A 25,968-nucleotide genomic window follows, 5' to 3' on the forward strand; every position below is an offset into this window, starting at 1 on the left:
CAGAAGAGAGGCATAGTGAGCTCTTTTGGGAGCCCGATGCATGGGATTGGATTATTGGCAGAACTGTGGAGAGCAATACACGTTCAAAGTGGCGTGGTTGTGCGCCGTTTTTGATTGGGGTACCACTGTTTCTGACTCTGTTCAAAATCTAACAGGGAAGAGATTTGGTCACTATGTAGCTCACACACTGCCCTTGTTTTCTAAGAGAGAGATTAGATTTCTAGCCGGGCTTCAACCTGTAATTTTTCCTATTCAGGTTATTGTTCTGGTTCACCCAAATTTTAAAAATTCAGATCTGTTCCAGTTTCGCTTCATCAGCCATGACTGAACCAGGAAGAAGTGGTTTGAAGCCCTGTTTTAAATTTAAACGCAGAGCCTTCTGTTTTGTTCCCACTGATTCTAAATGATTGGTTCCTGTTCAGTTTCAGCTTGTTAAGCCCAACCCTGTTCTGTTGCATTATTTCAGGATCCTGTTTAAGTATGCCTTTCATAGCATCACCCAAGTTGCTGATAAAATGGTTATCAGGAAAGAGCTCTATGATGCACTGCTAGAGACCTCCTATTAGGTGACATCAGATCTTTAATTGGCTTTCCTTGGGAATGATAGTTCAGACTGTCCCTTGCCTACCTCTCTGCTCTTTTGCTTCCCTGACCTGTGACAAAATGCCTTCTTCTATCTAGATATGCCGTGTCTATTGCAATTCTCCGTCTACCAATCAGGTATCTTACCAAAGAAAGAAATGAGCTTGCCTTGACATCACTGTTGTTCTCAGTTCCCAGCCATTTCCAGGACCACTTTCAGTATTCCCAGGCTGCCCCACAGAGATGGCAGTCCAGCAATCTCATCTGCAAGCTTTTTCAGTGCTCTGGAAAGTAGCTTTCTTGGGCCAGGGAACTTGAAGTTATATAAAGTATCTAAATATCCTTTTTAAAACACCAATCTCCTTCCCCATCTCAGCTCACTTTCTAATCTCAGTGTTGGTTCTTTACTTGTCAGTCTAAAGCTCACTCTTTTTGAATGGAGGACATGAGTAGGCACCAAAGTCCAATTTCCCGGGGCCCCTTTATGCCTCTGAACTTTTTGGCTCAAGGAAGAACCCCCATTCACAAGCCCTCCTACCCTCTGGAGTGTGCGGTACAGCCTCAGCTCATTCTGGGCTGTCCTCCTCCAGTTGGACACCCTCTCCCTCCCCCTCCTCCTCCATATTCCTGCTCCTCCTCCCTTGTTTCCTTCCCTCCCCCTTACTCCTCAGTTGCATAGCTGGAATCGCATTTCAGAGAATGCTAGTCATTTGACTTCCTCAATCTCAGGTCCTAGAGCCCTTTTTTTTCTTCCAACCATTTGAAGCCTGCTTTCTGAGAGTCTCAGGCACCCGTCTTACCCTGCCCAACTTCTCCCTCTTGATCTCTCACAGATTTCAGAGGAAATGATTATTTTTCACAGTCCCTCGGTCTCCTGGTCACCAACCCATTCAGCCATTGTTGTGGGAATTAGGTTAGTTCCCGTTTCTCTGAATGCTTCCTCTTCTGCAAGATGAAATTCTCAGCGAGTCCAGCCAAGAGCTTCTTAGGTGTTGAGATTTTAACTAGGGGCTACCAGCAAATGTCAGAGTAATTGCACACACACACACATATATACACACATACAACCCCAGTGACCAGAGCTCATCTCTGTGGCTGTACCAGCAGCATGACCCTGTGGTTTTCGTGGTGACTTTACCTTTATGTCTCGGTTCTTCTTTCCTCACCAATATGTTATTTCACATGAGTATTTCCAGAATATTGTTTCCTTCTGTTTATTTCATGAGTTTCTCATACAGATGTACAACTATTTTGTTATATATACTCTATCTTCCTGCCCTATTCCAAGACCATTTCTCTAAAATGTGTCATAATTACTAACTGAAAAAAGCTTGGGCACATAGAAATGTATATAGTTTGCTACCATTTATATAAAGAAAAGACTAGATGTTTGTGTTTGCTTGTATATGTACAAAATTTGTCAGGAACAAAATACAAGTAACTAGTAATAGTGTTTTTCTGTTTCGGAATGGGGAGAAACTGGGTCAATGGGATCAGGAGGAGGAAGGAATCTTTTCTATATACTTACGTACTTTTTAATTTTTGAACCCAGTGAATGTATTACCTCTTCATAATAAAACATAATAGATAGGGAATTCTGATTGGCTAATTTAGAATTAATGAGGCCATATGGGAGGAAAGTGACTCACTCAGCTTAGGCAGAGCTCTGCCTCCCCCTACCCACAGAGACCTCAGGTCCTCAAGTATGAGTTGGAGCCGGTCCTGGCTGTGCACCCTGTGGTGTGGCTGCAATGAGCCCGCCCTCATCTAGAGGCTGGCACAGGCCCAGCACATAGAGGGCCCACAGTAAACAAGGCTTTCTCTCTTCCTTCCTGACTTGCTCCTCTTGAAAGCTTACACGTAACTTGAGCTTTTATTACCATTTGTTATATGGGAGTCCCTGGATGGTGAAACTGTTAATATACTCAACTGCTAACCAAAAGGTTGGTGGTTCGAGTCTACCCGGAGGTACCTTGAAAGAAAGGTCTGTTGATCTTCTTCTAGAAAATCAGCCATTGAAAATCCTATAGAGCACAGTTCTACTGTAACACTCATGGGGTTGCCATGAGTCAGAATCAACACGATGAAAACTGGATTTTTTTTAGGATTTGTTGTAATTTCAATTTACATATAGCTGGTGCTCAACAAAACACACCTGAGCCATAAACATTGTTTTTCTGGTGTGAATCATGTAAAAATGACACCGTGGTTTCTTCTGTGGTGAACTCCAGTATTCAAAGAAGTAAAAGACTGAATCTCTGAATTTGCCTGGAAGAAGTCTGTAGTTTCCTTTTCCAGGCCTACAGCACTTCACAAACCATTTCTGTCTGCCTAGTCTCATCTTGTGTCTGCCCAGCAAGGGTAGAGAGAGAATGGGTCTAACACCCTTTGCCTTGGTGGCACAGTGGTTAAGAGCTTGGCTGCTAACCAAAAGGTTGGCAATTCAAATCCACTAGCCGCTCCTTGGAAACCCTATGGGGCAGTTCTACTCTGTCCTATAGGGTCGCTATGAGTCGGAGTCGACTAGGCAGCAATGGGTTTTAACACCCTTTGAAAACCAGGGCTGCAAACCAGTTTGAACTGGTTCAGTCACGGCCAACAAAGCGAAACCACAAGAGACCCGAAGTTTTACAATTTGGGTGATCTGGAACGATAACCAGAATGGGAAAATTACAAGTCGAAGCCCTGGGATAGGAGACTCAGAAGAGGCATAGTTTGCCCTTTCAAGAGACTGATATGTGAGATCAGATTATTGCCAAGACTGTGGAGAGTGGCACACATTCAAAGTGGCACGGTAGGCCACCATCTTTGAGCGGGGTGCCACTGTTTCCAACTCTGCACAAAATCCAACAAACAACCTTGCTTAAAAACCACTGGGTAACAGAAGATATCAAAGATGGAATTTTAAAAATCCCTAGAATCTAAGGAGAATGATAACACGTCTTACCAAAACCTTTGGGAAACAGCAAAAGCGGCGCTTAGAGGTCGATTTATACCAAAAAACGCACACATCAAAAAGAAGAAAGGGCCAAAATCAAAACATTAACCCTACAACTTGAACAAATAGAGAGAGAGAGAAGCGAAAGAAGCCCACAGTCACTAGAAGAAAGGAAATAATAAAGATTAGAGCAAAAATAAATGAAGTAGAGAACAGAAAAACAATAGAAAGAATCAACAAGACCAGAAGGATCAACAAAATTGACATACCATTGGCCAAACTGACAAAAGAAAAGCAAGAGAGGAGTCAAATAACCCAGATGAGAAGTGAGATGTGTGATATCACAACAGAACCAATGGAAATAGAGTCATAACAGAATACTATGAAAAACTGCATTCCAACAAATTTGAAAACCTAGAGGAAATGGACGAATTTCTAGAAACACACTGCTTACCAATTTAATACAAACTGAGGTAAATAAACTAAACAGACCCATAAGAAAAGAAGAAATTGAAGAGGTTAAAAAAAAAAAAAACCTCCCAATAAAAAAATCTCTGGCCCGGACAGCCTCATTGGAGAATTCTGCCAAAAACATGCAGAGAAGAGCTCACACCAATATTACTCAAACTGTTTCAGAACATAGAAAAGGAAGGAATACTCCCAAATTCATTCTATGAAGCCAACATAACCCTGATACCAAAGCCAGGCAAAGACACCACAAAAAAAGAAAATTACAGACCAATATCCCTCACGAATACAGACACAAAAATTCTCAACAAAATTCTAGCCAATAGAATTCAGCAGTATATCAAAAAAATAATGCATCATGACCAAATGGAATCCAAACCAGATATGCAAGGATTGTTCAGCATTAGAAAATCCATCAGTGTAATCCGCCAGTTCGACATTACTGGCACTGATTTAAAAAAAACAGAAAATAACAAATATTGGAGAGATTGGAACTCTTATACACTGCTGGTGGGAATGTAAAATGGTACAACCACTTTGGAAAAGGGTATGACGCTTCCTCAAAAAGCTAGAAATAGAAAAGCCATATGACCCCATAATAAGACCATGACACAAATAGACATATGCACACTCATGTTCATTGCAGCATTATTCACAATAGTAAAAAGATGGAAACAACCTCAGTGCCCATCAACAGACAAATGGATCAACAAACTGTGGTGCATACACACAATGGAATACTGTGCAAAGATAAAGAGTGATGGTGAATCTGCCAAACATCTCACAGCATGGATAAACCTGAAGGACATTACGCTGAGTGAAATAAGTCAATCACAAAAGGACAAATATTGTATGAGACCACTGTTATAAAGAAACAAGCAAAGATTTACACACGAAAAACAAACACACACTTTCTTTGACGGTTACCAGTGATGGGCGGGGGGAGGGAGGGAAAATTTTCAAATAGATAGACGATACGTTTTAATTTTGATGAAGGGAAAGGCAATACACAATATGAGGGAAGTCAGCATAACATGACCAAGGCATGAGAGGAATGCAAGAACGAAGGGCAGCAACAGTAAATTACTATAGCGTAGACAGTCCTGCAACAATAGTATTGAACACTAATTTACAAATGGATGCATAGCTAGGTAGATATGACAAGAGATGTGGGAGGGTATAAGGGAACACACTTATCTGCAGATATAGGTCTGGTGGTGGATATTTCTACATACATAACTGCAGGTGATGCTTGTATATGAATATAGACAATAGAACACACAAGGGCCACAGTCAGGGCAACTTCTTAGACATAACTGAACACCTCACGGGACAAAGTTCCTGGACTTGAAAGGAAGGACCACAAACTCGGGAGGCATCTATGTCAGTTGGCACAACATAGTTCATAAAGACAAAGTTATGCATCCTGCTTTGGTAAGTAGCATTTGGGGTCTTAAAAGCTTGCAAGCGACCATATAAGATACAACTATTTGTCTCTTATCATCTGGAGCAAAAGAGAGTTAAGAAAACCAAAGACTCTAAGGAACAATTAGTCCACAGGACTAATGGACCACATGAACCACAGCCTATACGATCCCGAGACCAGACGGTGCCAGCTACCCCTACCAACCACTCTGATTGGGGTCACAACAGAAGGTCCTGGACAAAGCAGGAGAAAAATTACAGAACAAAAAGTGAAATTCACAAAAAAGCCCATACTTACTGGTCTGATAGAGACTGGAGGAACCCCTGAGACTATGGCCCTAAGACACCTTCTGAACTGGATCTGAAGCCATTACCGGAGGCCATCCATCATTCAAACGATAGACAGGCCCATAAAATAAACAATAACACCGAAGAGGAACTTGTTCCTTAGAACTATCTATTATATGAGATCACAAGGGCAACATTTGCCCAAAAACAAAGAAGAGAAGGCAGGAAGGGGTAGCAATTTAGGAAGAAAGGAAACAGGGAACCTAGGACAGAAACGGTGGGAGGGCAGGCACATTGTGGGGAATGGAACTAATGTCATGGAACACTTTGTATACAAACTATAGAACAGGAGACTAATTTTCTATATAAGCTTTCACCTAATGCACAATAATTAAAAAAAAAGAAAATCTGACGGGCGAGAGATTTGGTTGCTATGCAATGCATTCGCTGTACTTGTTTTCTAAGAGAGAGATTAAGTTTCTAGCAGGGCTTCGACCCGCAATTTTCCCGTTCTGGTTATGGTTCCAGTTCACCCAAATTTTAAAACTCGAGTCTGTTCCAGTTTTGCTTTTTCAGCCATGATTGCTTCAGGAAGAACTTGTTCGAAGCCCTGTTGAAAACACAAGCCCATGACTAGGTTTGCAGATAACTGAGGCCAGAGCAGGCTCTGAAGAAAAACCTAAGGGCATTGGGAGAGGTCAGTCTGAGTACCTATAATTGAGGAAGTGACCTTATTGGGAAGCATGACTTGTTTACCTTGGGCAGTTAACTGAGAAACATTTACTGAGCACTTAAACTGTGTGTTCTAGGCTCTGTGCTATGGGGGATGAGAAGATGGTCAAGGCTCAACCTCTCGTCCCAAAGGCTTTACAGTGTCCTTGGGTAAACAAGATATATATGTGTAAAAAATTAAGTAACGGGAGATTTGATAACAGTTCAACCCAGTTAGAGAGGACAAGGCACAAAGCAGTGCATGAGTAATTTTCATATGACTGGTGGAGACTCAGTGGGTGTGGGGTGTGTTTTCTATTGACTGGAGAGGGCTTGGAGAGCTTCCTGGAAGAGGAGGAGATTGTGAACATGGGCTCTGGAGTCAGACTGCCTGGATTTGAATCCTGGCTAAGTGACTTTGGGCAAGTTACTTAACCTCACTGTGCCTCAGACTTCTCATCTATAATGTGGGGATAAAATAGTACCTACCTTGTAGGCTGGTTTTAAGAGAATGAAATGAGTTATTGAAGGTACAATACTTACAACAGTCCCTAGCATATAGTAAATGCCTAATAAACATTAGCTTGCTTGACCATCTGTCTCTACATATATGTGTGTGTGTGTGAGAGTAAAATTGATGTTAAGTATACCCTTTCTTGTTGTTCTAAAACTAAATCAAATGAAGGAAAAAAAAGGATGCTTGTGAAGATTAAATAAGGTAACACATATAATGGATTTAGCTTAGTGGCAGATGAATACTAGTTAAAAGTACTGCTGTTACCACCAAATATTATCATGAAGAAGATTATTTTCCAATGGATAGCCTTTGTAACATGTTCAGATTCAACCGTTCTTTACCCCAGGTACTGCGCTGGACAAGGAGCCCTGGTGGCACAGTGGGTAAAGCGATCGACTGCTAACTGAAAGGTTGGCAGTTTGAAACTACCAGTGGCTCCTCGGGAGAAAGATGTGGCAGTAGGCTTCCATAAAGATTTACAGCCTTGGAAACCCTAGGGGGTCGTAATGAGTCTGAATCGACTCGAAGGCAGTGGGTTTTGGTGCTGCACTAGACACATTTTCTCCTTCGTAACATCTGCCCGAGCTGAGCATTGTTAACTAGATCTTACAGATGAGAGAGCTGAGGCTCAGAGAGGCTAAGACTTACCCAAGATCACACAGCCAGTAAGTGGCAGAGCTGGGATTTGAGGTTTTATTCCCCTCTAACATTGAACTGCCTTTAATTATAAGAACAATTATTCCATGAGAGATGTGCTGTGTAAATGTAGACATTGATACAGTTTCTTAAACCACTCTCAGGGAATGCAGAGGTGTGGCAGACGTCCAGGTCCGACCAGGGGCCTGGTGTCAGAGGGGGCAGCCCTGGGCCAGTAGTCAGGAGCTGCCTGTGGGTGGGAGAGGACATGGGTGAGACAGCACCTTCCCTGAGTGATGCAGCCCTGCAGGCCTTATCAGAGCCTTTCAGTCATATAGAGAGTTTATCCGAGACCCATCTTGGCTGACCCAGCCCAGTGAGGCAGCTGCCCTGTCCTCCACCAGCCCTCACTGTGCTGGAGGAGCAGAGCCTGACGGGTTCAAATCCTGGCTCCACTACTTACCAGCTGTGTGACCTTGGCCAAGCTAGTATTAATTTCTCTGTGCCTCAGTTTTGTCATCTGTGAACCCACTTCATGGGGTTAATGAGAATTATGAGATGAGACATGGAAGCACTTAGAAGAGCACTAGCAGAGAGCAAGTGCTCAGAAAGTTTATTACTTTGCTATAAAGCCTCCCCTGACGTCTGAGGCCAGAATAAGATGTCCCATCCTCTCTGCAAGGTGGCTCCTTTAACAGCATTTTGTTTTGCCTTGTAGTATAGATGTAGGTGTAGCTCTCCCCTTCACTAGACTAGGGGTGCTTACACTAGGGAATAGGTTTCCGCCAGTGTCATTATAGTCCCTGGAGACTAGTGCATTGTACTAGGAGGTGTTGAAAGAAGTTTGCCAGACTAAGCTAGTTCTTAGTTCTCCTTCCTTTCAAACCACATATTCTGACCCAAAGACTCCACCTCCTGAGGTTATGGAAAATGCCTGATATTTCAAAAGATACTTTACAGTTTGCCAAGCAATCTCACGTTCATATTGCTTTGGATCATCACAATAGCTGTATGCAGTTATTGGTTATTATCCCCATTTAAGAGATAAGGAGACTGAGACTCCACAGAGTTAACTGATTTGCCCACAAACTCACAGGTGGAAGGTAATAAAACAGATGCCTGCCTGCCCATCCCAGGAAGCCTTGGTCTGGAGGCTCAGGTTGATCATGCCCACAAAGCCTCCTCATTATTCCCCCTTTAGCCCTTTTCCTGAAGAGGATTGGGAGGAGGCCGTGGGACCAACAGACCTTTATACAGTTCTGTTTTTATCCTCCTCCAGGTCCTGTTACTTCTGAACAAGCACATGATGATGGGTTTGAGCTGAGGCGGTGATGAGAGTTGCTTGAATAATCTTCATACCCCTTTTTCTTTTTTTAAATTTTTTATTGTGCTTTAGGTGAAAGTTTACAGAAAAAATTAGTTTCCCATTTGATAGTTTGTACATAGTGTTCCATGACATTGGCGGCATTCCCCCCAATGTGTCAGTACTCTCCCCATTCCTGCCCTTGTTCCCCTGTTGCCTTTTGTCTGAATATTCTACCCCTTCCTGCCTTCTCACTTTGCTTACGGGCAAATGTTGTCCTTTTGATCTCATACAGTTGACTGTTCTAAGGAACATGTTCGCTCCCCTTTTTCGTTCTCTGTGAGTCTGAAGACTTGGGCTGGTACTCAGTGTTCTGGGCTTTTGGGGGAGTGGAGACAGTGAGGAGGGCATTGTAGCTTTAAGCATTTCTAACAGTACAAATCACAGATCCTGAGCACAGATGTGTGCTGAGAGCACCTCTAGTTGGAGCTGGAGGAGGCAGGTTGGAATCCATGGCCTCACCCAGGACGAGAAGCAAGTACTGGGGTGCAGGGCCCAGAACTGTGTCCAGGGTGCAGAAGGGCTGCTGGAGGGCTAACGGTCTGGAAGTAATTGAAGCAGAGACTTTGGGGTGGAGGGGACTTCCTCCCTAGGAGGGGAACAAGCAGAAGATCCAGTTAAGGTGGAACTAAACCCAGTGCTCAAGGGCAGCCTTTAATCCAAACTTATCAAATTCCAGAGTTATTCTTTAAGCAGAAAAAATCTTCTGTTTAATTCAGCTCAATGAAAAGTTATTGAGGAAGTACTTACAATGTCCCAGCAGGTGTGAGGAATACAGTAAGTCCAGTAAGCTAGGGTCCCTGCCAAGTGGAGCTCATGTCCTACAGCCTGCTTTTTACCTGTGACCTCTTCTTCCTCCTGGGAGCCTTGAATGAAGGGGGGAGGGTTGATACTTATGTGCATATGGCAGCATTTTAGATTCCTGGCATCCCAGAACATGGGCTAGAATTGGCATAGCAGTGCACTGTGCTGACTTGGAGTTGGCAAAAAACACATGCTCATAGAGTTGAGTTCTAAGCTGCTGTGGAAAGTAAGGGGTTAATGTGCCTTTATATTTCGGGATCTTGATTCCCTCTACTGAAGGTTGCATAATCGGGGAACAGATGCAGAAGTGTCTCTGGGGTATAGCTGAGAAGGATTCCATGTAGAATTCCCTCAAGGGAATGGTTCAGACTTCCCATCCCTCTCTCAGGCCAGTCCCCCTTTCTCTCTCCTCTGCTGCTACCTGGGCCATCCTTGCCCCCAGGTCTTTGCTTTGATTCTTCCTGTCTGCAGGGTTTTCCTTTGCCTTTCTCTACCCTCATACCCCAAGGTCTACATTCAGCCATGCCTTTTTCAGACAGACTCCCTTAAACTCTCTCCTCTAAAACTCCTGTCTTTTCTCCATAAGCCTCCTGTGTGGAGAACCAGCAGCCCCCAGTTCAGCATGTATGCATTTCCTGAGAGCTTCTTCCTCACCATCTATGTTTCTTGAAGGCAAGGTGGGTTGTATGTATTAAACATGGTGCCAGGGGATAGAGCAGAGGCTAGGACTTTAGAGTTAGACTGGCCTGAGTTTATGTTCTATCTCTGTGTCTTATTAGCTGTGTAACTTTGAGTTAACCAAACCAAACCCATTGCCTTTGAGTCAATTCTGACTCATAGCAACGCTATAGGACAGAATTTCCAAGGAGCAGCTGGTAGTTTCAAACTGCCGACCTTTTGGTTAGCAGCCGAGCTCTTAACCACTGCACTACCATATGCTTTAGTTTCCCTGATTCTTGATTTCCTCATCTGAAACTGAGAATGAGGTACCTACCTCAGAGGGAAGTTATAAGGGTTGGATGAAATAATCCATGGAAAGCACACAGCACACAGTTCCTGGTTCATAATGAATGGCTCACGTGTGTCAGCTTTTATTATTCTTTGACGTTTATTATCTGATTTAATCCTTACCTTAGCTTTATAAGGTAGACCTTATCCCCCAAAGGGGAGGAAATGAGCCTCAGAGCCAAAATGGCTTGCCCAAGGTCACACAACTTACAAACAGCATGGCTGCAATTCAAACCCAGGAGCCGGCTGACTCTGAGGTGGCACACTTCCTCCACTACCTCTACTTCCCATGTCTGGGCCCTGCTTCTCACGCTGTTTTGTATTCCTCACAGGCCCAGCCAGGGCACTCAGTAAACACTTATTGAGTGGGCTTTCCTGACAGACTTAATGGGGACCAGGTGAAGCAGGCAGGAAATGGAACTCCTTGAGCATTCCATCCTCTTTCAGATTTCTAGCTGGTCCAATGGGCCCACAGATGCCTGTCAGTATACTGCATACCACTCCATCACCAGGCAATGCCATTCCGTGGCCCCTGTCTCTCTCAGCCAGGGAGAGGTGAAACCAAATCATGCCCTGAGGGAACATTGGCAGTTCCCTTTTATTTTATTTTATTTTTTTAATAACAAAGGATAAAGCTAAAAAAGGAAAAGTAAGAGAAATACTTGGCCTGGATAATCCCCCATGCCTAAGGCAGTCACTGTCTGAACCCAGCTGCTGGGAAACAAAGGATAAAAAGCCTTTAGTTGGCAGACAGGCTCTGGGACAGTGTGTGGTATTGTGACGTTTATGGTCTGTGAGGGTCAGCTGGGTGAGGTCCGCCCTGGAATGGCTTACTGAACTTCCCCACGCTCACAGGTATCACTCATGTGCTGCCAAGTCTGCTCTTCTTGACTTTTTGGTGCTCAGGAAGATTTTCACATCATTTCACATAATGGTTGCCTGTTAAATTCTCTGGCAAATGTTGGAAGCTATTGCTTCCTTCTCTTACCGAGTCTCCTTTTGTACCAGCTGATGTTTGTGTCTGGATCATCCTCACCTCACTGGTTATTTAGTTTACGTCTGTCAGACGTTGGTGCTGGGCTCCCAGGGGCCTGCAGAAGAAGGTGGCTGTGTGCGCTCGTTTGTGTATTCACCCCACGGCTAATACTGCAGGAGACGGGCAGCTGGCGGTGGGGAGGGAGAGGAGGGGGAGGGAATCAGTGTGTTTTAGTTCTAGTTTTTGCTACCAGGACAAAGATTTTTTTTCTTTTCCCTATAAACCCTTTAAAAACACATCTGAAAGTGGAGCTTTTTTTCCTCCAGGGAATTAAAAAAAAAAGTTGCTCTGGAGTTAATTCTGACTCATGGTGACACCATATGTGTCAAAGTAGAGCTGTGCTCTGTAGGGTTTTCAGTGGCTGATGTTTTGGAAGTAGATCACCAGGTCTTTCTTCCAAGACACCTCTGGGTAGCCTTGAAGCCTCAACCTTTCAGTTAGCAGCCAAGCTCGTGGTAAATGTTTGCACCACCCAAAGACTCCAGGCCTTCTACAGTATCCTTCGAATTCCTTCGAGGGAGCCCTGGTGGTGCAGTAGTTAAGAGCTTGCTTGGTTGCTAACCAAAAGGTCCACAGTTTGAATCCACTAGCTGCTCCTTAGAAACCCTATGGGGCAGTTCTGCTGTATCCTATAGGGTCGCTATGAGTCAGAATCGACTCAACGGCACTAAGTTTAGTTGTTTTGGTTAATTCTGTCAAGGGGTCCCTAGGTGACACAAATGGTTAATACACTCAGCTGCTAACTGTAAGGTTGGAGTTTCAAGTCCACTCACAGGTGCCTTGGAAGAAAGGCCTGGTGATCTACTTCTGAAAAATCAGTCATTGAAAATCCTATGGAGCACAGTCCTATGCTGACACACATGGGGTCTCCATGAGTCAGAATTGATTCAACAGCAAATGGGTTGGCTTTTTATTAGAAAGCCTGGAACTATAGGAATAGCCCATCTTTGAGTGGCCCAGTAGGTAGCAGGTAAATGAGACAAAATAAAGATGACATTATTTAGCACTGTGCTATGTATCAGGCACTGTGGTCTTACCTGTTAAGTCAGAATCTCTTGGGAGAAGCGACTAAGCAGTAAAAACAACAAAAAACCCCGCCTAAGAATGACAGGTGCCTCCTTGCTAAAACCCCCTGGTAAGTGTCATCTCATTAATATCACACTGAGACTCATGGAGATTAAAAAAAAAAAATGGGACTCCTGTTTTGTGCATGAAGAAACTAAGGTCCAGGGAAGGAAACATGCTCAAGGATGCACTTGGGGTGTCCAAAGGTGCTGCCTCTCCTGTCTGTGTCTTTAGGGTGACCCTTCCTCTGGGCGGCCATCTCTGGGTAGCGGAAGGAGCTGCAGAATATCATCACCACACTTTGGTGGATTTGAGCACATGTGTGAGTGGCAACACAAGTGGTCCATGTATGTGCAGAGGAGGCAGCATGTGGGGCACACCAGGCATTGGGCACTGACGATGCAACCTTGGTGTGTTAGGTACTGAATCTCTCCGAGCCTCAGTTTCCTCAAATGGAAAATGAGTTGGATGATCATCTAGCTTCTAGGGTTGTGTAGAAGGTTGGATAAAATCATACAAGTGAAAGAGTCTGACTTGCAGTGCTTGGCACATTTAAGTGTTCAAACAAGGTAATTTCCCTGCTGTTACCTTCCCCACCCCCTTTTCTCTTTTACTTCCTCCTCTAAAAAAAGAATTATTTTAAGTAGCCTCCTGGATTTTTTTCTGTACCACTTTGAAGCCAGTGAAACTCAGCTCCAACTTCCTCCTTTCTCTTCTTCCCCTTTCCTAGTGCACACGGCAGAGGGGGGCCCAGGTCTGAGCCTGGACCGAAGACCTGGCTGTCATTTTTTTTTTTTTTTTTTTTGTTTCAGCTTCTTCTTCCAGAAAGGGCACTGGTCCAGGGTCTTGCAGCGGGCTCCCCTCACTTTGGCTGTAGAGACACCTTGCTGAACATGTTTGGTTTTCCCTGACTGCCTGGGTTTCACTGAGGGCGTACCAGCTGGCTTTTCTTCTTGGGCGGGATTTAGCGATGCTGAAGCAACCATTTGAGTGCCTTTGTTAGTATAGGACTCTTTTGGTTTCAAGTGACAGCAACCCAAGTGGAATGAGCTTAAATACAAATGGGATACTTTGGAAGGGTCTGAGGGAGGCTCAAAGAATCAAAAGAGGTACTGAAGATCCAGCCCTAGGAAGGGGACAGGTGACCTCCCACATCCCGACCAGCATTCTCCGCTCAGTGGGTCATGGCTGCCGGCATCTCCCGGCTGACCCCACACAGTCCTCCACCTGACCCAAGAGCATCAGTCCTTCCCAGGACTTTCCAGATTAGAACTTTGCCCAGCCTGGAGCACATGCACACCCTGTGTACCAACGAATATGGCCAAGGAGGAAAGATATATTCATGAACCAATCTTGAATCCCACACTTGCCTTTTTGACTGAGGAGGGGGCAGAAGTAAAATCTGTTATCAGAAGGAAGGGAGAAGGATACTAGTAATATTAATAATTAAGAATAATACTAACTTGCTTTTGTTGAGTGCTTACTAATCTCTTTAACTGCATAATTCATTTAGCCTTCAACCCCAATTTGCCTGATAGGAAACTGAGGCATAGAAAGGCTAAGCAATTTGCCCAAGGTCACACTGCTAGTTAGTAGGAGAGCTGAGGTTGAACCTAAGCAGAAGGCTCCAGAGAGTGTGCTCTTAACCACCCACTCTAATGCAGACAGTAACAACAGATGTCAGCTCTAAGCACTTACTCTGAACTACACACTGGGCAAAGAACTTTATAGCATTTTCTCATGTAATCTACAGGACAGCCCATGAAGTAGATGTTAACATTATCCCCATTTTCAGTAAGAAACTGAGGCTTACAGAGGTTATGCGGCTTACCCAGGGCCACTCGACTGATAAGTGACAGAGCTGGGATAGAAACCTAGTTTTCTTGATCCCAGGGCCTGAGCTCCTAATCACGTCTCTGGGTAGCCTGTGCACTTAGACATGTCTCTTGCTTTATCAGATGCTCCCCTGTTGCTTAGGGGGAAGAGTACACCTGCCTCAGCATCCTGAGCCTCTGACCTCTTCTCCTGGGAGCTAGTATGTAGAGACCTCTGCTTAGGGCATGCTGTGGAGGGGCCGGGTTTGCAATTCTGAACTGGTCTTGTGTGTATCTCTAACTAACTTGTACCAAATGGTTCTTAAGTGAGCCTTTGGTGCATCTAAACCTGGATTTAATTCCTTCAAATGATGCTTGTTGTGTGCCTAGTGTTGCCAGACCCTGTTCCAAGTGCTTGGGATCCCTCAGAGAAGATCCCTGCCTCTGTGGAGCTGGGTGTGGAGAGCATCAGAAAGGAAGTTGCCCTGAGGTTCCTCTCTCCTTGGCTTCTCAGGCCTCTCACATCCCTCAGAATTCCTCTCACATCCTTCAGAGTCTCACATCCCTCTGAAAGGCTCACAGGAAACCTTTCCTTCACTGCCCAAATCAGGCTCATAGGTGACAGAAGGCCTCCTGCTTCTTTGCTTGGAGTTGAGATGATAGCAAGTCTGAGGGGAGGCATTGATTTTCATTCTGATTGTCTGTGAGAATCTGACTGATGGTCAGCTCTTGTGAATAGATCCAGTCATGCCCACCTCCATTCTGCCATAAAGGAAACCAAAGCAGGACTTCAGTGAGCCCCTGTTTCCCTGCTGCTGGTCTCAGCAATGCCCTAAGGTGGGTAGAAGCTTCTGTTCCGGAGACCTAGGGAGAGCAAAAGGAGGTCCCTGGTTTCCCAAACTTGGTTAGACTAACTGTGGAATTCTACACCAAGATGTCTAGCTCCCTTCATCCACTGTACCCAGGAACCTTCCCTTGAGAAGCAGCAGCAGAAAGGCCTCCAGCCTCTCTGCCTTCTGACTTGAGGCAGCAGCACGGAGCCTACAGCTCAGGCTGATAGAATGTAGCCCAGGCGGGCCAGCCTGTTTGTCAGGGGGCACACATCCAGCAGGGTGTGGGCTTGATAGTGATGAATAATGGTGATGATTGCAGCTTCTGCCTGGATGGATGTCCTTGGAGCTTGCTAGGCAGCTCACCAGGTGTGTGGACCCATCTGAACTATGCTAGGTGTTGGCATCCAGGACACCTGTCACATCATCTTGGTGGGAAAGGGTATCAGTGCTGGGTCAGTCAGGCCTGGGGTTAAATACTACCATACAGTGGGACCTTCCAAGTGCCTTTTTCTCTCTGAGCCTCCAATTCCCCATCTTTGAGGAATCACTGAGATAAAGTATGTCCAGCCTCTAACAGTGCTAGCTACATGTTCAGTGCCCAGTAAATAGTAGGCCCTCTCCCATTAATAGTCTGAGAATTAATGAATGATTCTCATCACCCCACACTCCAAAGGAGGCTCTGTGTACTAGAGAAAATATGCATATGTTTATGTGGGCAGGTGGGCCTGCTGTCCTATTGAGCAAAGTGTGTTTACTTCCACGTATATGGATAGTGCTTTTCCTAGATCTCAGTTTTCACTTCTGTGCTAGTTTTTCCCTCTTGGCTACCTCTTAGAAATTTGGATTTTTAAAGAAAATATGAAAGTAAATCTTTAGCAATGTTTCGTAACTCTGAGATCCGTTTTCCAGACCGGTGTATAGGCATTTTCTGCAGAAGCAATAAGATGTAACCAAATAATTTGAGGGGCCACTAGAAGCCCAAATAATTTGTTTTGGTAACTTAGTCATGCCCAAACAGTCCACTTTAATGATTTCATTGTTTATTTAGTGTTTTAGACCTTTCCACCTTAGGTTGTATGACAAATTTCACATTGGTGACTTGGTATCAAATTTCACACCAACTCATTTACTTTCTCTTCAACTTAGAAATTCTGACCTTTTCTGTTTTGACTAAAGCAGCTAAATAAAGCCTTCTTTTGCAGATCCATCTTTACTGTCTCAGCAAAGCCTTGGTGTAGAGATGTGAACAGCCCTTAGGGTGCCCAGGCAGTGGCAGACAATAGAATTTGAACAGTCTCGGTATTCCTTTCTTCACATGCAAAACTTGTTGGCTCTCTGTCCATTTCCTCTTGCTGGGGAAAGTGTCACTTCTGGACAGAATGCATAAGCATGTACAGCTTCTTGGAGGGAAGAAGATATGAGGCTGTAATGTAAGATAACGTAACCAATGTTAATTACTGCGCTTTTGTTTTTAAAGGAACATGGCAACCTGTGCATGGCTCGTTCTGGAAGGAGATAACTGACCGTAATGCCTCAGAATCAAGTGAGTAACTCACACTCGTGGATCTCTTTTATGCCATTGAGTAGCTCTTGGGGGGCTGGCTTTAAGGTTAGAAATTTGTAAGGGCATGCTTTCTTCAAGCCCAAGTGAATGTGACCCCAGTTGAAGAAAGACCGCCGGTGAAAGCCTTGGTTTCCCTCCTCAGTCCTGCAAGGTTGCGCAGTCTTTCTATGGTCAGAGGAGGGAGGAAGGAGGAATTGAGACTGAGATTTGTTTTGGGAAGTAAAGCACCATCCCTAACCCTCTGGTGTTTTGGCAGGTGGAATCTTTGCCCCCTTTATTCTAAGCAAGGCCAGCCCCTCGGCTGTTCTGACCACAGTCCCGGCTCTGATGATGTTTCGGCCTCTTGCTGGTCCAGATCTGTGCCAAGGCAAGAATCTAGCCAGACGGCTTTCTGGTGGGAGTGTCTTCAGATCTCCATAGACCATTTGTCCATGATTGCATCGTCTTTACCTGGTTGGGCCCAATTCTGAGGAGAACAAACCTGTTTAAATCATCCTGTAGATTCAGCAGGTCAGTGGAAGCTTAGCGTCTGGAAGGCTTGGTGTGGACAGAAATCAATAATGGACTTGTTTTTTCATTATTGCCCTCATGCAGTATCATACCAGCCTTCCCACTGCTCTCCCCGGCTCCACCCTCTGCCCCTCTACTCTGTCCTCCAGAGTGCTGCAGAGAGACCTGCCTCAGACGCACACCTGTCACTCCTCTGTTGGCCTTCAAGGCCCCCTCCAGTCTGCCCTCAGCCTCACTCTCCAGCCTTGTTTTCTGCCTCTAACTCAGTTCCCACAACTCCTGAAACAGCTCACCAGGTCTGAACACACTGAACACACTGTTCCCTCTGGGAAGAAGCCTCCCTCACTTCCCCAGGCACAGCTGGCGTCGCCTCCTCTGCACTCCCATAGCACTTAATTCATGCCTCGGATACACCACAGGCTGCAGTTAGGGCTTGTTCACTTGTCTGCCTACCCACCAGCTGTAGGAGCCTCAAGGAACCATCCCCTCATCTTCCTGCTTGAGCTGGCAGCCCATCCAGCCAGCCCTGAACCTGCTGTATTGCAGGGGGTCAGTAGCTGTTTGTTGACTGAAGGAGTCTAACCCCAAGGTTTGCTTAGGGCTTTACAGTTGATGAAGGCCTATTCACAGTGTCTCATGGGAGCCTTGAACCCTGGGAAGAGAAGTCATATTATCCTCATTTATTTTATATCATGGAGACTGGGGTCTGAGCAGTCACAGAACTTGCCCCAGATTGTAGGTAACAGGGACCAGGACTCACGTCTTCTGTGTCCCTGTCTAGTCTGATTTCTGTAATGCCAAACTTGATAATTAGAGGGAACCCGAGATATTATTTAGAGCAAACCTCTCATTAACAAATAAGGAAACTGAGACCTGGCCTGAAGATAATTTCTCAAGGTTATGTAACTAATTGGTGTCAAATGAAGACTTGGAATTCAGGCCCTTGATTTTCAGTCTAGCATTCTTTCTGCTCTTCCTCCCTGCTCCTTCTGTATACAGCAATCAGAGAACAATTTGGGATGATAAATCTACATTACAGGAGGATGAAGAACTTATGAAATGCACTGAGCTAAAGAGAACATAGACATGAATAAAATGGGTCCTGCCCTCCAGAAGTGTCCTTGGAGATGTGAGACTGGGCCATGGCCTCAGTTTGTTTGAAGGAGGAGAGAGGGTGTCTTCATTATCTAGTGCTGCTATAACAGAAATACCACAAGTGAATGGTTTTAACAAAGAGAAGTTTATTTCCTTACAGTAAAGTAGGCTAAAAGTCTAAATTCAGGGTGTCAGCTCCAGGGGAAGGCTTTCTCTCTCTCGGCCTTCTCATCAGTGTTTCCCCAGACTAGAAGCTTCTCTGCACAGGGACCCTGGTCCAAAGGACACGCTCTGCTCCCGGAACTGCTTTCTTGATGGTATGAGGTCCCCAATTCTCTGCTTGCTTCCCTTTCCTTTTATCTCTTGTAAGGTAAAAGGTGGCGCAGGAAACTCCCTTTACATTGGATCAGGTATGTGACCTGGGTATAGGTGGTGTTACAATCCCACCCTAATCCTCTTTAACATAAAATTACAATCACAAAATGGAGGCCAACCACACAATTCTGGGAATCATGGCCCAGCCAAATTGATACACACATTTTTGGGGGACATAATTCAAACCATAACAGAGAGTAAGGGGAGAGCATCAGGGTCCAATCCCAGAGGCTGGGGCATGAGTGGAAGCCCTGCTGGAGGGGCAGCAGATGGGCATGTCTGGGCATTTTGAGGCTAGTCTGGTGGGCAGTGAGCACGCACATAGGGTGTGGAGCTGAAGTTCAGAAGAGTCCATGTTGAACGTCTTGAGCATCAGGATGAAGGAAGTGTTGAATGGACCGAATGGATAGCTGCTCCAGTAGAGGGGAAAGCCACTCCAGTAGTTCTGATTCTTAGTGCCTGAGGAGAGACTGGGCAAGACCAGTCTGCTGAGGCCTGAGAATTCCTCCCTTTTCCTGGAGAAACACCGAATGCAGAGTCCGTGCAGAGGTGGATCGGGCAGGGAACAGTGAATTCCATCATTGTCTGAAATGTACATGAGGAGGGACGTGTGTGCATTTCTGGCTGGCTCAGTCCTGTTGCACTCAAATTAATTGTTTTGTGTCTGGTTGGCCACACTTCCAGTTGGTCTTTTTTCCCTCCAGAATCGTGGGTCTCTCCTGGGTCATTCATTCAGTGGTGGTTTGACCTAGGGCCAGGTGGGCCCCACCCCTCTCAGCTACTCTTCCATTTTCACTCTCTCTCTTCTTGCAATTTCTTGGGTGTACAGAGTGGGAGACTGGGACTGACCCCTGGCTTCAGCTCCACGGGCAGGTTGAAACCTACAATTTGCCCAAATTACGGAGAATGTGTCATTTACCACATGGGCACCCTGGACTCTTTTGAAGAACATCACCAGATCATAAACTTCTCTAGGGCAGGGAAAGTGGGTCATATTATATCAATATTGCATACGCCTCACATTTACATCTCACTGTACATTTTACAAAGGTTATTTACTCTTCATAAGAAGACCAGTGGATTTATGCCCATTTTACAGATGAGAAATTTGACTTAAACAGGATATAAATAGCCCAACGTAAGGTAGCTGTTGAAGGGCTGAGATGGGACACAGCCCAGGCCTCCTGTTAATAAATTCCACAGTCTCTCTACTCTACTGTCTCCAACCACATGCAGATCTCTGGAGTGCCTTGGACATAAGAGAAGCTCAATAAATACTTGTTGAATGAGTGAACCTTGGCTTTTTTCTTTTTTCTTTTGCCGCTCGCAACCATAAATGGATCCGCTTTGGCAGCAAAGGGAACACTACCCTGTGAAGTATTTGAATTTCTTGCCCCGATAAGAAACTGGTAGTTCTCTTCTCACCCAGCCTCACCTCCAGGAACTGGGTCATGCACACTGAATAATTAATTCCTTGAAATCTTTTACTCAGAGCTTCCTTCTCCGAAGGCTGGGTTGATATATCAAATACTGATCTTCTAAAGGTCCCTGACAGAGGTTCAGCCTATTGTTTGCTGTCATAAACCAGCAGATTACCCATGGAGTTGTCCATGAAGAATACCCTTGGCCTAAACAGATCCATTGGGTTAATTCTATCTTCTCCTCTAACCACTCTTCTCCTACCGCCCGTATCTAGAGCAAGGAATGAGGGATGGTTGTGGGTTATCTTAGGTACTTTGGGTTCTGTAGGGACAGGAGGACCTACCTTTCTCGTGTCACTGACCTCTGAACTCCTCAAGAATTTGTGATCAAGGGCTGGAGAAAGAACAAGGATATAATGTCAGATTGGGAAGGCATGCACCAGGTAGGAGAGGCAGTTATCAAAACATCTGCTGGGCCTGTTCTTTCCCTAAGTGACACTTGGGTCATGTTTCTTAGCATCTCCAGGGGATCCAGCTGGCCTCATTAGAGCAACCTAATTAGACTCTTGAGGTCAACAGAGTCGAGTGGGAAAAAAAAGGGGCTGGGACCAAAAGACTCACATTCTCCTCTTGACTGTTTCATAGATTAGCTATATGACCCTGGGCAAGTCACAAAACTTCACCTGCTCTCTGATTTCTGATCAAGGAAATAAGGGGAGGCATGGAGGCTTGGGCTGCATCTTAAAGGAACCTCACAGACTTTTGTGGCTCTAAGAGCTCACTGGCAGTCCTGTCCATGGATTAGCACCATCTTCTCCTCCAGGCTGCCTCCTTCTCACATAGCCCCAGTTTGCCTCTGTAAGCGCTTTTCTCCTAGCCTTTTGTAGCTTTGCCAGCTCTCCCCTGCCCCTTCCTGAGATATTCTGAAGCACAGATAAGGACTGCCTGTTGCTGCCTCTGTCTCCTGCATGGGTAAAAAAACATCTAAGGTTTTGAAAGTGTAGGGGACCTAGAGAGTGCAAGTTGGTATAGGAAAGCAGTGAGAAAAACCCTTGAGTGGAAAGAAACCAACCCAGGTGATTATGGGTTGTTGGGATATCCAAGATCTTGATGCCCCAAGGTACCTGGGCTCTGTTGAGTTGTTGGAACTGAAAGTAGTAAATATGTTCTTAGGAGTATGGCCCCAAGTTTATTCTCTTCTTCCCTGGCCAGGCTTTGTGGTCAGGGCTATCAGACACTTTGGGGCTCGGGAGCAACAAAGGCAGTAGTGTTGGTGGAAGGCTGTTCAGTGAGAGCTAAGATGTCTCAGTCAGACACTAATGACAGAAGGGAAAATGTTAGGGAAGGTAGATTTGTCTCTAGGCTTTACAGTCTTAGAGTTTTAAAGCTAGGAAGAATTTACAGATCATTAAATCCAGTTCTCCCATTTTATGAGTAAAGAAACCGAGGCCCAGAGACATGACACCCAAACTCATAAAGCAAGCTAGTATAGAACTGAGATGGAACCCAAGTCTCTTGACTCCCAGTCTGGCAGCTCTTTCCCCGGTATCATGTTGCCTCCTCCTGTGGGTTCAGCCACTACACTTTGCACTTCTCTCTTTGACCCTGAGTTGGAGTGTCTAAGGAGTTAGCAGGGCCTCACTGTTCCCACCTCGTTTATCACAGCCTAATAAAACTTGGGTGCAACATCATAGAGATGTTGAGGCCTCTCCTCTTGTGTGGACTGTTTGACTTGTACTTAGTGACTTAACGGTGTTGAGTCAGCATTATTCTGTTTTATGGTGTGTCTTGGGGTGAAAGATTAATTCAAGACAGGAAATGAAGGATATGATGGCCCAGCCTCTGCAATTAATTTGCCATTCAGATAAAAATCACATGGGCTTTGTTGGTGAGCCGGCTTTGTTTAGGAAACCGCGAGCTAAGGCCTGGATTGAGGGCAGCCTGTGCTGGCCCTGGAAACCCTGGTGGCATAGTAGTTGAGAGCTCAGCTGCTAACCAAAAGGCCGGCAGTTTGAATCCACCAGGTGCTCCTTGGAAACCCTATGGGGCCGTTCTACTTTGTCCTATAGGGTTGCTATGAGTCAGAATCGACTCAACGGCAACAGGTTTGGTTTTTGAGTTTGGTGCTAGCCCTCGGTCTGAGAGGGCTCTTTGGGTTAGAGGCTGGCCACCTGTTGCTACGTTGATGGTATGTGAACCAGAATGGAAGCCACTCACCTTTTTCTTTAGGACTCCATATAGTACTGGAGTCAACATTTCCTGTGAGGGAAAGGAAGTACGTAAACATACCTGTGCTCTTTCTACTGGGCAGGCCTGAGTTTACATATATCACCTTGGTTATGCTTCACAGAAGCCCTCTGAGATGTGTGCATGGCTCTTAGCTGTACTGAGTACTGAGGAGAAAACCGAGTTAGGGACGGGTTAAATATCTTGCCCACATCTCACAAGGGCCAGGACTCAAATGCAGGCTGCCTGACTCCCAAGCCTTCCTTGTTCCACTTCTCCCATGGTATCTCTTTGCACAGAGAAGGGAGGACTGGGGCTAAAGGGGCTGGGCATTGATTGAGGCATCAAGCATTTCTTAGGGACTTCTGAGTGCCACATCTTGGGCTTGGTTCTGGGGATGCAAATGTGACCCCTTTACTCCTAGGAGCTGTGGCCCGGTGATGGGACAGATGTGTACACAGTCACAGTCACAGCCACGGTTCTAAGTGTTATTATACAGGGACACACCAAATCCTCAGGGAGCACTGAGAAGGGAGCAGCACACTGGGAAGGCTGCACAAAGGGGCTGCTGTCTCGGACTTGGGTATTGAAGGTTGAATAGGAGCTTGCCAGGCAGAGAAGGAGTTAGAGGATTTTCTAGATTGGAGGTGTGGTGGTATGAAAGGGCTTGATTCAATATCTGGAAGTGAGAAAGAGTCATCTGCATGTTTTCTTTCTGTGCTGAGGGTGGAGGGAGTACAGGAATCATCTGAGAGATAAAGCTGGTGGGATGGTTTGGAACCGATGGTAAACGGCTTTGTAAAACACTTGTTACTTATGCGAGATTAGCTGAAAGAAACATCAGTGGGGACCAGCAAAGATTCTCCAGATACCAGTTTTCCAGACATCTAAAGTACCTTTCTCAGTGGAAATGTGGGTAGGGCTCATATTCAGACTGTGCCCATTTTCTATGTTTTGTGGAAGTGATTATCGATGGAGCAGAGGAACTGGGGTAGGACGGGCCATGCTGATAGCTCATATTTAAAATGCCTCAAATTCCTCTCACCACACATCAGCTGAGAATAAACACCTTTCTGAGTTCATGTGCAGACCATCTTACCAGGGACTGCCTTGCATTCCAGACAAGGCCACAAAATAATTATGTAGGGGCTGGGGGAGTAGGTGAGAAGGCTATGTACAAACAAAGACCAAGAAAAATATATGGCAGTTTTTAAGGATGACATTTGCAAGGCAAAAGTATCAAGGAAGTAGGTTATTTGCCATGAGAGTGAATTCTTTGGGACCTTGTAGCCAGGAGTTTAAAAAATATTCCATCTTCAGAGCGCATCCTCCAGTAACTGTTGTCTCCTGGGATGGTCGTTACCCTCTGTAATAAATACCTGGCTGAGTTCTGTCCCAGGAAATCAGTTTTGGAAACTGAGCTTTGAACCTGAATTGCCCTCCATGGAGAGAGAGGAGTAGAGAAATAAACTAGAGAATGATTTGGAGTCAAAGGCTTGCTGGTCTCATATCACAGTCATCCCCTGGGTTTCCTTTCTTTGTGAAGAAAGAGAAAATCCTTTCTGGATAGTTGCTGCTTATTTTAGTGAACATGGTTTTTAGAACATAAGCCCAAGCACCATGTGAATATTGTTGTGTCTTCACTCAGCCAACACAAAATTGTTATGTTGGGATTGTGGGAGACTGTCTCCTGAACCACTAGGGAAAATTCACTGGCTTGGTCAGACATGCTGTGTATTGGGGCTTGGAGCCAGTGAGGAGTATTTTGACCCACTGAATGATGAAGGCACTGGCTGGGGCCTAAAGTACTTGCCCCAACATCTCAGAACTCACAGGAGCACCGACCTTGAGTGCATCCCCCAAAGAGAGTCGGGCATCCCCCCTCAGACCTCTATTGCCCTTCTACTCCACGCCCCGTCTGCATTGCTCTCAGATGCAGCCTCATAACTGTTACCCACTAGGCAAATGTCATAACCCTCATATGCCCAGTTCTTGAAGGTGAAATACATCTTGTCAAGCCAATAATCCCCTCAAAAGTTTGTTCAGCTATTGAATGTATTTTAGGAACTTGTTCTACCCTGTCTTATCAGAGAGGTCTTTCTTTATTCACTGTCTGGAACCTTAGTTGGTTTTATAGATTTTTTTGGAAAATAGCTCCCAGGAGACTCCAGTTCTTCTGTATAGCAAGGGAGTAGAGCCAAATAGGTCTTTATCTCTCACTTCTACTCAGATGTCTGAAGCATCTCTTGATAGCGGCATATTTGACATGGGCAGGGAGATTCTTTTGGGCATCATCCTGTTGAAGAAATACTTTCTCAGAGCTGTTTGGCCCTGTCTGTTCTGGTCTCTCACTCTCCTGAGGTAAGAAGTGTTAATATGTGTTCCTCTAGCACATTGCTTGGTAATCAGTATCTGTTGAATGACTATATGAATTAATGAATGGCCAGCAAATAGATCCTCCAGTGGGAAGCAAAAAAGGAAACGAATAGTCCTCAAATTAAGTTGCCTGCATGCTATCTTGGGTCCAGTATTCACTTCATAACCTGGTCTTTGGCACAAAGGGAGTTAGTTACTAAAAATACCTCCTGGGCTAGTGCCTGGAGAAAGGCCCAAATGAATTTTGATCCACTTTCAGAAATTCCCCACCTCAAGACTGTTTTTGAGGTTTAAAACAAACAAACCACCACCATCAGCAACAACAACATCATTAAAACCCTGGGAATAACAAGTATTGGCAAGGATGTGGAGAAATTGAAATCCTCCTCCAGTGCTGGTGGGAATATGTAAAATGGGAAGTCACTGTGGAGAACAGCTGGCGGTTCCGCATAAGGTTAAACATAGAATTTCCGTATGATCCAGCCATTTCAATCCTAGGTATATATCCCCCAAAAATTGAAAGCAGGGACTCAGACAAATACTCATACACAAATGTTCATGGCAGCACTATTCACATTAACCTAAAGGTGGAAACAAGCCAAGTGTTCATCCACAGATGAATGGAAAAACAAAATATAATATATACATACAATGGAATATTATTCAGTCATAAATAGATATGAAATACTGACACATGCTATGACATGGATGAAACTTGCAAACATTGTGCTAAGTGAAATAAGCCAGACACAAAAGGAAAAATAGCATATGATCCCATTTATATGAAATATCTAGAATAGGCAAATGCATAGAGACAGAAAGTAAATTAGTGGTCACCAGAAGCTGGGAAGAAGAGAGAATGAGGAGGTTTTTCTTAACAGGTATGAGTTTCTGTTTTGGGGTAATAAAAAAG

At 45.0% G+C, this 25,968-nt stretch overlaps 1 protein-coding gene across 7 annotated transcripts in view; it reads left to right on the forward strand.

Annotated features, from left to right (window-relative positions):
- The window catches only part of MICAL2 (microtubule associated monooxygenase, calponin and LIM domain containing 2), a 168,838-nt gene that overhangs the window by 13,942 nt on the left and 128,928 nt on the right, over positions 1–25,968 (forward strand). For 6 of the 7 annotated variants that reach the window (XR_002825069.1, XM_023737310.1, XM_023737297.1 and 3 more), the window contains exon 2: positions 16,966–17,031. The gene's annotated coding sequence lies outside the window, so the exon portion shown is untranslated. The other variant, XM_023737300.1, reaches the window with a different exon arrangement.

This window comes from Trichechus manatus, unplaced genomic scaffold (assembly GCF_000243295.1).
Source record: "Trichechus manatus latirostris isolate Lorelei unplaced genomic scaffold, TriManLat1.0 scaffold00006, whole genome shotgun sequence".
NCBI classification, from domain to species: Eukaryota; Metazoa; Chordata; class Mammalia; order Sirenia; family Trichechidae; genus Trichechus; species Trichechus manatus.